Consider the following 13,493-nt stretch of genomic DNA (forward strand, 5'->3'; position numbering starts at 1 on the left):
AGTTGAGCTCAAAGATCAGAAGTTTTGAGGCCAATTCTAAATTTAGAGTCCAATTTCTGAAGAGGCCAAAATGAGCTCTCTTAGCATGAAGTGTGTCAGGAGAATAGGAGATACAAACCCCAGGGGGCAGCTAACAGAGAGGGGGTGGAGGTGGGGCTCCTTTGTAGCCAGAGAAACTAAAAGACAGAGGAACCAGGTTTCTTTCTTTCTTTCTTTCTTTCTTTCTTTCTTTCTTTCCTTTATAGGTTGTGTCTTTTCAAAGTTAGCCCTTTGATGGAATTGAGCATCAGACCCTCTGTTCTCTTGGCCCTGCTTCCTTTTAGAAGTTGTTGTACTAGAGAGACATTCAGAGCACTTCTGGGTATGGGAAGGAGGCACTGGGTAAGATTTCATTTCTTCCTCTACACTCAGCCTCTATCTGACTCCACATGGACCAGCAGTTCTCAACCCGTGGTTTGCAACCCCACACATCAAATATCTTGCACATTAAATATTTACATTATAATTCATAGCAGTAGCAAATTACAGTTATGAAGTAACGATGAAACAATTTATGGCTGGGGTTCATCACAACATGAGGAACTGTGTTAAAGGGTGGCAGGGTTAGGAGGGTTGAGGAATGCTGACATGTCCCAAATCTCGCTCCTGTCTGAGAGAACATCTCATGGCAGGAAGGATGCAGACAACCCACCACAGTGGGCACTTTGTTAGCTCAAGCCAACTCAGGGGACTGACGCTAAGATGTCTGATCTCCATTGCCCTCAAGACTACAGACTCCCGTAAGGGATCGGTAAGGCACATCTCTGGGTATGTTTGCAAAAGTGTTTCCAGAGAGGATTAAGGAGAAGACTGAATGTGAGCTGTGCCATCTCATGGACTGGAGGTCTAGGGCAGAGTAAAAGGAAAAAAGGAGAAGCCAGTTGTGCATCAGCATCCATCTTCTCTCTGTCCCCTACCCGATATGAGATAAAGATCTGCATACGATCCTGCCGCTATAATATTCTGCCCAAGCTCACAAGACAAACAACCATGGCTTCTAGAACCTCCAACACCAGGAGCCGATCAGCCTTAGGAGGTCTTTTGTCAGTATTTAATCACAGCGATGAAAAACATTCGTTTCTGCAGGTACCTACATACTGAAGCTGATGAGACCCAGAATAAAGTTACTATAACTCCCTCATTTTATAGTTCTCCACCACAAACACTCTCATTATGTTTGGATGAGCAGAGTGCAAAGAGCTGGAGTCCAACCTCGGTCATACCCTCCACATTCTCCCTCTCTCTCTCATGATTTATTTAATTTTATGTTATGTATATGGGTGTTTTGCCTTTGTTTAAGTCTGTACATGCCTAGTACCTGCACAAAAAGGGACTGGAGCCCCTGGAACTGGAGTCACAAGCAGGTGTGAGCCACCATGTGGGTGCTGGACACCAAACCTGAGTTCTTTGGAAGAGCAGCGGGTGTTCTTAACCACGGAGTCATCTCTCCCCTCCCTCCCCCACACACTGTCTAACACCTTGTCTGCCTTTGCCATTCTATTGCTCTGTAGACAGTTAGCATATGAGAGCTAAATTTTATCTATGAAATATTGTGTGCCAAATCCAGTCCTCGGAAGTTTCTTGTTTCTAGCTATCCTTTCTCCTCACATGTGTTATCTAGGTCAGGCCTTTGTGGCTCATCATCAGGTGGCTTCCATTCACCTGGAGCACACAAGGCTACTAAGGCATAGTGTATGGTGTAAAGGTACGGTCTTTCTAAGGTATATCCCTGACCAAGTCACTCTGCTGAAAGCCTTTCATAGCTCTTCACTTATCCACTTAGTTTGGGTCCTAACCCTCAGATGCAGATAGCCCACGGAAAGCAGGATTCAGCATGCTCTAGATGTACAGCACGGGGGTGGGGGTGGGGGTGGGGGTGGGGGTGGGGGTGGGGGGCGGTGTAAGGAGTATGGGTTTTTCCTCCCACCGCCAGTCTTGTCCCGCCGCCGCGCCAGCCCCAAATAATACACAGAGACTCTGTATTAGATATTATACTGTTAGCCAGTTACTACTCTCTTATCGGCTAGCTCTGTCTTAAGTATTAACCCATTTGTGTTAATCTATGTATTTCCATGTGGTCTTCTTACCGGGAGCCGGCTGCCGCATACAGCTCTCTCCAGACTCTCCATCTTTGCCCCTCCTTCCTACTTCCTCTTCCTCCTTGTCTCCTAGTCCCTCCTATCTTCCTTTCCTATTGGCCAACAGTGCTTTATTTATTAACCAGTATGAAAAACATATACAGAATGACATCTCCCATCAGGGCGGGGCCTAGCTAGTCTCCAGGGGATGCATCTGTAGAGGGGGAGTCTCAGGCCCTAATCGTTGTGGGAGAAAGCTGCAGTTGCTAGTCTTTGTGCACACTGGTCACTCACTTGAACTCAGACTTATCAGGAAAGCGTTGCTGTCCCTCTTGAGACTCACCTGCATGAGGCTTGGTCACTCCTGTGAGGGTGAGGCATTGACGTGGCCACACCGATGTCAACAACACACAGTTGCTCAGGACTTCACTCAGGGCTCCCCCGGTTCCCTGCTTCACTGCCAATGAAGGCGAGTCTTCTTTTTTATTTTTTCCAAGACAGGGTTTCTCTGTGGCTTTGGAGGCTCCCCTGGAGCTAGCTCTTGTAGAGCAGGCTGGTCTCAAACTCACAGAGATCCGCCTGCCTCTGCCTCCCGAGTGCTGGGAGTAAAGGCATGCACCACCATTTCCCAGCAAGTGTAAATAGTTTACTTTGGTGTTTAAGTCCATCTGTCCTCCAGCTACTGTGTGTGTGTGTGTGTGTGTGTGTGTGTGTGTGTGTGTGTGTGTGTGGTGTGTGCGCGCGCACGCGCGTGCTCTCTTACTACTGTGCCATCTACCCAGTCCCAATACAGCCTATGTATTTTGTCCTCAGTCTTCTCCACCTAGTGTTCCAGAACATTGGACAACCACACTCCAGATCTTCATGTCAGCGGGTTCTTATGCTCATATCATTTAATTAGGAAGGTCCTTCTCTATCTTTCTGCATGTCTGACTGACCTTTCTCCTGCGGAGCTTCAGAGCCTAATTAGTCCCATGGCCTTTAGCAAGTTATTTAAGCTTCACTTCTGTTGAAGATTGTTTCCAAAGATGGCCATAGTGTTTATTTCCATTCTGCATGCCCTTTGCAGAATGACTGTGCCAAACCTCTATGTCAATTTTCCTTCCCTTTGGGCCTGGGGCTGGCTTTGCAACTGAATGTGGTAGAAATGAAACTGTCACTTGAAATGTCTATTTTGGTGCTCTGGGACATTAACCACACTAGAGAGAAAGTCCTACTGTCCAGCTAGAGATGGGAAATGTCAGTGACTACTGAAGTGCCCCAGATGACAGTGACAGTGAGCCCCGGGGCTCCTCTGTAGTGAGTGGGCAATCTTACTTCTCCATTCCCAGCAAAGCGCACTGGAGAGTGGATGAATTCTGCTTCAATTTCTGACCCACAAAATCATGGGTGGGAGGGCGCTGCAGGGATGATTCTTTTTAAGTCACTCGATTTTGGGGGCAGATATTGCACAGGTAACTGCAGTGGACTTAGTGGTTACAGAATGGAGATGCTGATGGTCTCTGCCTCCTAGATACTGAAATGCCTTTCACTGATTTTCCTTTGTCAAGTCCCTTTGTACAATGCAGATTACATTCAGGCCCGAACTCACTGTTGCTTTGACTCCTTTATAGACAGTGAGTCCCTTGAAGGACCATCCCCATAACAGGCAATAAGTGTTTACTGAGTGAATTAATGAAAAATGAGAATGTTTCCTCTTCTACCTACCTCTCCAAGAGTGAATCAAAGGAAGAGATGAAAGGGGAAATGCTTGGGGGCCCCCAGGCTTCCTCTAGAGTGGCTCTAACTGGACATTTGCTATTTCTGTGTCCGCCTGTCCCATCTGTGTGAACTGTACCCTTTTAGACAAGGAGAGATTCCAACATAACATTCCTAAAGGAAGTCTCCCTCTTTTCCTGACTGACCTCCATGGCCAGGGAAATACAGGATGTGGTGCCACAAAACCTGGGAAGGAACCCATGACCCCTTAAATCCGTTCCCATCCCTGACAGATGACTGCAGTTCACAAGTTGAAAATAGCTGATTCTTAAGCTATGATTCAATCTAGATTCAATCTGAATTTTTTTTTTTTTTTTTTTTTTTTTTTCTGAGACAGGATTTCTCTGTGTAGCCTGGCTGTCCCAGAACTCACTCTGTAGACCAGGCTGCCCTCAAACTCACCTTTGCCACCTGAGTGCTGGGATTAAAGGTGTGTGTACCAACACTGCCAGGCAATTTAATGGATTTTAATACCTCTAAGATATGTGTGATCTAAAGACCCCATTATGAAAAAAGTACACGGTTTTATCTGGTTCTAGCGTCTTCACTGTCAGAAGTGACTGATAATCTTAAAAGCCAAAGGCATGTAAGGTCAAATCAGGTAGCAGACCTTCTGTCAGGGTAGAGTGACTTAGGTCTAGGCAGTTTGGGTTATACAGCATCTTCTTTGAATTACTGGATGATAGGCACAGCAATGGTAGATAAGACAGTGTTTTTATGTAATCCTAGGAGATTCAAGAAAACAGTCCTCCAAACTGGAAATGATCGATCCCTCTCTCTCTCTCTCTCTCTCTCTCTCTCTCTCTCTCTCTCTGTAGCTCTGATTGTCCTTGTCAATATATAAACAAGGTTGACTTCAAACTCAGAGATCCACTTATCTCTGACTTCTGAGTTCTGGCATTAAAGGCACACACCACCGTGCCCAGCAATAAGAATCTCTTAAATCCATAGAGATTTAACATTAAGTAAAGAACCAGGCATGAAGAACAGGAAGCACACACTTGTCATTTCAGCACTTGGAAGGCTGGGGTGGGAGAATCATAAGTTTGAGGCCAGGCCCGTTCTATGTAGTGAGTTTCAGGCTAGCTAAGGCAATACAGAGACATTGTCATCAAATTAATTAATCAATCAATTAATTAAATGGAGTATAATGTTTAAGGGAATACAAAGCATGATATTATTGTTTTATATAAACTAATCTATATACGTTTATATATCTATAGTGCTTGGGAATATTTACCAACTCTGAGCAAAAAAAAATTTTGAAATTCCAATTAAAATTTAAGTATTCAATTGATTTAGATGCACAGTTTTAAACTAAAAAGCTTCCTGATCTTCTGAAAGAAGTAAATATTGTATTGGAGTATTTAAGAGAATGCAAAGTTTATCTTATTTATACATTTGATTTATTGTATGAATAATTGAATGTGACTAATTCAAAAGATGCTGTTAAGTCAGATGAATAATGTACAAAAACAAACATGAATACAATAACCATCTTTGAATGTAATTTGCATGTCTAAAAAGGGGTTAGCTTTGTAAGTGGAGTCAGCCATTCAAAATCCTTTAAAAAGTGATGGATAAAATGCAATGGTCACAAATAGAGTAGTCACAAATAGAGAAGGGAGTCTTTCTGAATTTCAATACATTAGTTATTAATTTTCTTTCTTTTCTCATTTTTAAAAAGTAATTTTGTTTTTAATGTATGGGTGCCACTTCCATGCCTGGTGCCCGAGGGGCGAGAAGAGGGTGCCAGATCCACTGCATCTGGAGTCACATATGGTTATGAGCCACTATCTAGGTGCTGGGAACTGAACCCAGGTCCTCTGAAAGAGCAGCCAGTGCATTTAACCACTGAGCCATCATTCCAGCCCTGAACATTAAAAGTCAGCCAGATCTCTGAATCATCTTTTCTTGATCTGTAAAATGAGATTTATGGTAACATCTGCCTTATAGAGTGATTAATACTAACCTTTCCTTAAAGAAGAGTAATGTCCTGAATTAAGGCAGAGTACAGTGTGACTTAGAACACAGATAAGCCTACTAGTAAGGCTAAAATAACTACCACACACCACTCTATAGTCTCTCTGTAGCTACCAAGGCTTCCTGCTGTGTGTGTCTTCCCTAACAAGGAAGGTGTTCAGGGTGGTGGCATCAGCCAGTGTGGTGGGGTTCCCTAAATCACCTCACCCATTCACCCATCCAGCATCCTTTGATCTTTGTTCCTGACATTAGCATAGGTAGTGGGGGTTCTACAGTCAACACAAAAGAAACAAACACCTGCCTTTGGAGGATCTCTGTGAGACTGAGGCCAGCCTGGTCTACAGAGTGAAAAACAAAAGGAACACCTGCTTTCTTGCGGCTTGCGTTCTCATAATAGAGACAGGAAATGGAATCAACAAGTCAATTGTGCGATGTGTTAGAAGAGGATGTGTTTATGGAGAAAAATAGACACGTGTGGAGTATCAGGGTGAGGACTGGAATTTGAAGTAGTAGCTCTTAGCAGACCCCCTGGGAAACTGCCTTCAAAGAGGGAGGGTTAGGGAAAATCTACACCCTGGGGGCAAGCAAACACCTAGGCTATGGTGTGAGTCTGCCTGGGGGCTGGAGGAAGTGGAGGAGACTGTAGAGATAAGGGGAGAGTGGATGGTGAACCCAGAGAGGACAGCTGGGAGAGGGAGCCCGCTGTGGAGGGCCTCAAAGCCTTAGTTAGTAAGGGCTTTGGTGTTGACTCTGAATTAAGAAAAAACTTTAAAAAGCCAACAAACCCACCATTCATCTTTAAAATTTCCCAGCCTCTCAATATAAGGAGGGAGGTGCTACCTAAATGAAATAAGTGAGAGTTAGGGAATGGAAAATTCAGAACCTTAGAAATACCACGGCTTCGGTGTAATTCCATTGACCCATGTGTCTGTTTTTATGCCAGTACCAAGCTGTTTCTATTACTGTAGTTCCATAGTAGAGCTTAAAGTCAGAGATGGTGATGCCCCCAGATGTTCCCTTATTGTACAAGATTGTTTGGGCTATCCTGGTTTTGTTTGTTTGTTTGTTTGTTTTTCCATATGAAGTTGAGTATTGTTCTTTCAAGGTCTGTGAAGATTTGTGTTGGGATTTTGATGGGGGTTGCACTGAATCTGTAGACTGCTTTTGGTAAGATTGCTATTTTTACTATGTTGATCCTACCTATCCAAGAGCATGGGAGATCTTTCCATTTTCTGATATCATCTTTAATTTCTTTTTTCGAACCCATTTCCTATGGTTGAATACCTTGCTCAGCCTTGATATGGGGCTGGGGGTGCCTGGTCCTGCCTCAACTTGGTATGCTAGACTTTGTTGACTCCCCAAAGAAGGCCTTATCCCCTATGAGGAGTGGATGAGGGATGAGAAGGGGGAGGTGGGGGGAGCAGGAGAAGGGGGTAGGGAACTGGGGTTGGTATGTAAAATGAGAAATAATTTTTTTAATAAAATTAAAAAAAAATGAGTGTCAGAAACAGAAGAAAGAGAGAGAAAGGGAGGGAGAGAGGGAGAGAGAGAAAGGAAAAGAAAGAAACACTAAGGCTTTCATTGCTTTAAGTTGGGTTCAAGGGTCCCAAGTACCCATAGTGTCTGGATCTGCTTGTCAGGAACCAAAGAAACCTTTGAATCCCATAGCTTCAGTTCAACTACAGCACCTCCCATAATATCCATCCACATAAGTCCAAGTTCACCCCGATCACAGTGGCAACCTCAGGTTTCCAGGAAATTTTGCACAAGGCTTTGAAATGGGCATGTGCTTGGCTGGGTTCCTTTCAAGGGTGTGGTCCCCAGAGCATCCTTCTCGAGGTTATCTGAATCTCTGGAGGCTTATGCCTTTCCCCCTGTCTGTCTCCTTTAAAAACCATCTGCAACTCTGTAGAGACGGAAGTTAAGTTATGGAGATGATGCAGCTGATTGCCATGAATAGAAATTCAAATGAGTCTTATACAGGGATGCAGTTGATTTCTGCCCTGGGGAAAGAGCCTTTCTGCATCTCTTCGTAAACTTGCTTTAGCATTCTTAATTGCCTGTATGTGTTGCCATAGATGTATGGAGAGACAACAGCAGAGGCTCTGAGGTGAGATCAGGGCCATGGAGCAGAGAGAGGAGCCCTTCTTACACATTTCATTTTTATTTATTTATAAGTTCAAAAATATGGGTTTTGTGTGTATGTGTGGGACTGAATGTTTGTATGTGTGCCGTGTGTAAAGGTGTCAACAAAGGTCAGAAGAGCCATCAAATTCCCTGGAACTGGAGTTACAGATGGTTATGAGTCACCGTGTGGGCGCTGAGAATGAAACCCAGTCCTCTGGAAGGCAGTAACTGCCCTTAACCACCAAGCCCTGAACTCACAGAGAGCCACCTGCCTCTGCCTCTGCCTCTGCCTCCCGAGTGCTGGGACTAAAGGTGTGCACCACCAAACCCCAGCTCTTCTTCCCATTTTCTTTGCTGTTTTGCCAACATGAGTTAACTATATACCCCTTCTGACCCACCCCTTCTGACCCACCCCTTCTGACCCCCCCCTTCTGACCCCTCCTTCTGACCCCCCCTTCTGACCCACCCCTTCCTCAAACCTGGGCTCCTTCTTTTTTGTCTTAAAACACCTTCATTTTCTTCCTTCTGCTTGGCTAAAAATCATCTATTTATGCAAATCTCTTCCTAAACATTTCATGAGTGGCTCTCTCAGAAAGATTTGTCAGTTCTGGGTTCTTCTCCCACTCCGGGACCCCATGGCACCAAGCACTGCTTGGCAGCGGGTGTGGTGAAATTGCCTGATGACTAACTATGGTTTGTTAGAACCATCTGTTTAGATTCCTTTTGTTTAGAGGCCATCAGCTCCAGGAGGCAGCAACTGTACCAGTTGTTTACCGGTTTGTCCCTTTGGCTTTGCCTTCTGTGTGGAGTCCGGCGTAAAATGGGAAGGGATGCTGTGTTAAGGGATGGGAAGTGATTTATTTATTTATTTATTTAACCTCTGACAGTGAATTATGGTTTGGATTATAACGACTTACTCTTCCTTGGAGTCTGGGAAGTCTAAAATTGAGTCTTGTAATCACCTATTTTGACCTGTTCCTAATCATTGCCTCATCAAATCCTGACTTTTTTTTTTCTTCAATTTCTTGTCAAGCTGGCTTTTTATTTTTTTTTAAAACCAATTTGCTCTTAATTTCTGAAGTGAATATATTCCTCAAAAAAATCCCAAAATGAAATACCATTTGGTATTTTCTCAAAAGTTAAACACTGAGTTATCATCTAATCCAGCAATTACACTGCTAGGTAGATACTTAACAGAAATAAAAAAAAAAAAAGCCTATGCGAAAAATATATGAAGCTGAATTATTAATAATAGCCATAGAGCAGAAGCAACCTAAATGCCCATCAACTGATTATTGAATTAATGAGACATTATAATCCATATAATGATTATTATTTCAACCATAAGGAGGAATAACAGGGGCTGAAGAGATGGCTCGTGGTTAAGATCATTGGTTACTTTGCAGAGTACGCAGGTTCTGTTTCCAGTACCCATATGGTAGCTCACAACTGTCCATAACTTCAGTTCTAGGGGATTCAAGGCCCTCTTCTGGTCTCCTCAGGCACCAGGCACTAGGTGGTACACAGCCATACACATAGGCAAACCACTCATAGACATAAATAATCTTCAAAATCAGTTTAAAAAGAGGAGCGATGCAGGGACACATGTATGTCATGTATTATTACCATAAGTAAAAAAATACTGCACTAAGACAACACAGAAAGACAGTGCCTGAGGTGGGTCTAGGCGGTTGACATATCCAGAAGAGGCAAAACTGTAGGAAGAGAAGTAAATAAATAAATGCTTTTCTGAGCTGGAGACTGAAAAGAAATGGGAGTGACTATTAGTGGGTATAGAGGAGTGGGCATAGTGGGTATGAGGCACAGTCAACACGTGTGTGCCTCATCGCGACCTTTAATTACTTATCTAACCCCTCCCTGCCCCTCTCTCCCTCCTCCAGCCACTTTGACTTTCCTATTTCCCTCCTTCCCTTTTCCCTTCTTTTCCTCTTTCTGAGACAGTGTTTCACTGTGTAGCCCACACTGGCCTCGAACTCACGATCTCTCTGCCTCAGCCTCCCAAGTGCTGGGTTTATGAACATGGGGTAGGTACCTCCTCCTGTTTCCCTGGTGAGTGTGGTAGGCAGATTCCGAGGCTGCCCCGGCATGGATCTCAGTTATTTGCAAAGTTAATCTGGGTGTGCCTGATCTAACCACAGGAGTGCTTCTAAGCGGGAGAGCTGCCCTGCCTGGTACCAGAAGAGGCAGATTCAAAGCCCAACAGGGACTCCATGTGCTGCCCTTGCTTTGAAGATGAAGGGGGACATGTAACAAGGAATGCAGTTGGCCTCTGGGAGCAGAGAGTAGACCCTGGCTGACAGCCAGCCAGGAAATAGGACCTCAGACCCACAGCTGTAGAGACTGCGTTATGTCAACAGCCTGCATGAGCAAGGAAGTAAAGTCCCCAACCCACCCCACCCCACCCCCAGCGCCAGATGAGCATCCCTCTGCTGTGAGACACTAAGGAGTATGGTTTAGAACTTAGCTACAGCAATCCGTTATGCAGGCTACAAAACTAATAGAATCAGTTTCGCATCGTGGTGCAGCTGGCTGTCATCCTGATGGGTGCTCCTAGATGCTGGTCTTTTCCTCATAAAATTCTTAAAACAGCTGCTTCTCCTCCCACTCCCCAGGATGATGTCACACCCTGGACGTCCCTGGGTCTGGCTTATTCCCTATGCCATACCCTCTACTTCCTCCTCCTTTCAAAGGCTAAAGCAGAGTGGATTCTTGGCCATTGTAGAGAGAAAGCTGAGGCCAAGTCTAGTCTGGCTAGTGTCATGGCTCTTTCTTCTGCACACGCACAGGGATGGCGTCGGGGTGGGGGTGGAGGGTGCTGTTCTCCACAGACTCTGTGTGGCCTCAGCACCCTGCTGGTGCACACAGGAGATTCCAGAATATATCTTAAGGATCAAAAGTCCAGAGACAGAAGCATTCTCAGCTTTCTGGGCAACTAGTGACATGTAACAAAATGGCACTGGGGTCCCTTCACCTGTCAAGAAGCTAGTGGCAAAGGACTCCAGGGATAAACCCTGTGAGGAATAATCCCATAGACACAGGGTCTCTTGGACTGCCCTAGAGAGACCCCAGGCCACAGGGCTTTTGGTCCTGTGTGTACCAGTGGCAGAGTCTGTGGTTGCTTTATGTAACAGACATGGGATATGTCCACCCCACTGCCTGAAGGTTGAGTCCCCAAATACCCTCTCCCCTCCCCTTCCCCATTCCTTTTCCTGAGGAAAAGCTAACATTTTGCCGGGGGACAGGGTACCCTAGCACGGAGTGTAAGCCCCTGCTTCCTGCCTTGGCTGATGAGAACCATTCATCTCTGGAACCAATCAGTTACTTCTGCTCTGATGAGCTCATGTCTTTTCTTGCTGGGAATTCTCCAATCAGCCTCTTAACTTCTTGTTCTTGGAACGGAGTATCATCCATCTGGGGCCTGAGTCTTTTGGCTGGGTAGCCTTGGGCTTCTTTATGTGAATGCTGGGTCCCAGGTAGCAATGCCGAGGGACCAAGAAGGGGCTGAGGAGTGGCAGAGGGGTCTCTCGGAAGGAGGTCTGAGGCTTATTTATGGCCACCTCCTGTCCCCCACCACCTCCTAGCCATGGGAAAGCCATTCACTTGTGACACTGAGGCCTCTGAACCCTCTGGATTGTTCTCTCCTCCTGTAGGTTTGGGAATAAGTTTATACGTTTGTGGCTTCTTGTATTCAAGAGATCTGCTTAGACCCACAGAATTTCCTCTGCCGCAGGACTGGGTATTATCTTCAGCCTGAAAATGCAACAGAATCAGAAGGAGGTATAGACAAGTATGCCCATGCAAGGGTTAAGATGAGCTTTGTGTGATCACAGGCATTCCAAGTGTGACCCTTCCTGGTTCCCCACTTCACTCACGCCAGAAACATGACTCTGCGAGGAGGCTGTGCAGTGGAAGGAGGGAGGCAGAGAGACTGTGGCTCCTGGCACAGGACTGGAGGTGGGGGTGGGGCTGAGGGGCCTGGCCCACCAGGAAGTGTGTGTAATCCTAACAGGCCTGGCTTCTCAAACACCACCTCACAGGGACAGCAGGAAGCTGAGGGACAGAGGGTGTTGTGTATCTGGGAGTTGGACAAACTGTCGGCTCCACATTCTCCCGCCTCCCCAGCCCCAGCCTGGGGCCCAGTGGTTGTGGGAGCTGTTTCAGAGACATATCCCCCCACTCGCTGTACCCATTTCTGGCCAGCCATGATTCATTTCCGTCTGAGCACTCCCGTGAATGAACCCATCCTGGGTTTGAGATTCCCTCTGGCCTCCAACCTGTTCCAGAGAGAGGTTTGTTTAGACTGGGCCAGCTCTGCAACAGCCTCCCAGACTCCAGGTCTCTCTGAAAAGTGAAAGCCTCCATTTCCTCAGTTGTGGAAGTGAGGAGGCTCAGATGTGTCAGCTCCACTAGGCTGAGCTACATTATCCAGCACTCCTTTTCCTGGGTGTTTCCCGGGAAGGTGGGTCGAGAATGGCTCCCCAGGGAGAGTTGGGTGGTGGGAAGCAGCAGCTCTGATGGGCTCACATGTGTTTTTGCTGCTCTGTTGTTAACTTGCCTCAGTGATGGAGTACACTGTTTCCTCTTCTCATGGATCCTCCCCTGGCTTCTCTTCCTACCCTGTTCGGTTCTGAGTCCAAGGATTTAGCTTTTGCCAGATACTCCTATCACTCAGTTCAGAGGCTACAAGAGCTGACATAGGTTTTTGTCTGTCCTCAGGGGAAAAGCCACAAGATTTCTGCCATGTTCTTGATCTTCCTAACTCTCTCATGTGTCTGTGTGCATGTGTGTGTATGTGCGTTTATATGGAGGCCAGATGTTGACATCAAGTGGTATTCCCCGATTGCTTTTTATTATATTCTTATTTATTAGTGTATGTGTATACGCACACATGTGCATTCATGCACACACCAGCATACACACGTGAAAGTCAGCAAAAAGGTCCCAGGGATTGAACTCTGGCCATCAGTCTTAACTGTTGAGATATTTCCCTGGCTTCTTTTTTTTTTTTTTTTTTTTTTTTTTTGAGGCAGGGTCTCTCATTGAACCTGGAGTTTATTGACTTGGCTGGACGGACTTGCTGGACAACAAGACCCAGGGATTCTCCTGCCTCTGTCGCCCAGCAATGGGGTTGCAGGTGCATGGCACTGGGTCCCTGAGGTTACACTCCGGTCCTCATGCTTTACGGACTGAGCCATCCCCCCCCCCAGTTCTTCCTCTCTGTCTGTCTCCCACCCACCTCCCCTGAGACTTCAAGCTCTAGCATCAGATGTAAATATAGCCATGTATAGAGAGAGACTGCTTGATCAGCACACAGTCAGATTCTTGTAAAGATGCCGTATGCGTGGGTGCACATAAGACGAGGTAATAAGATTCACCTGCGCCTCTCTATGCACGTCTCTGTCCAGGTTGAACATCCTTAACTTGAAATTTCAAAATCTAAAGTTCTTCAGAGTGTAAAACTCTTTGAGATCAGACATGGCAACATAA

This window comes from Phodopus roborovskii, unplaced genomic scaffold (genome assembly GCF_943737965.1).
Source record: "Phodopus roborovskii unplaced genomic scaffold, PHOROB, whole genome shotgun sequence".
NCBI classification, from domain to species: Eukaryota; Metazoa; Chordata; class Mammalia; order Rodentia; family Cricetidae; genus Phodopus; species Phodopus roborovskii.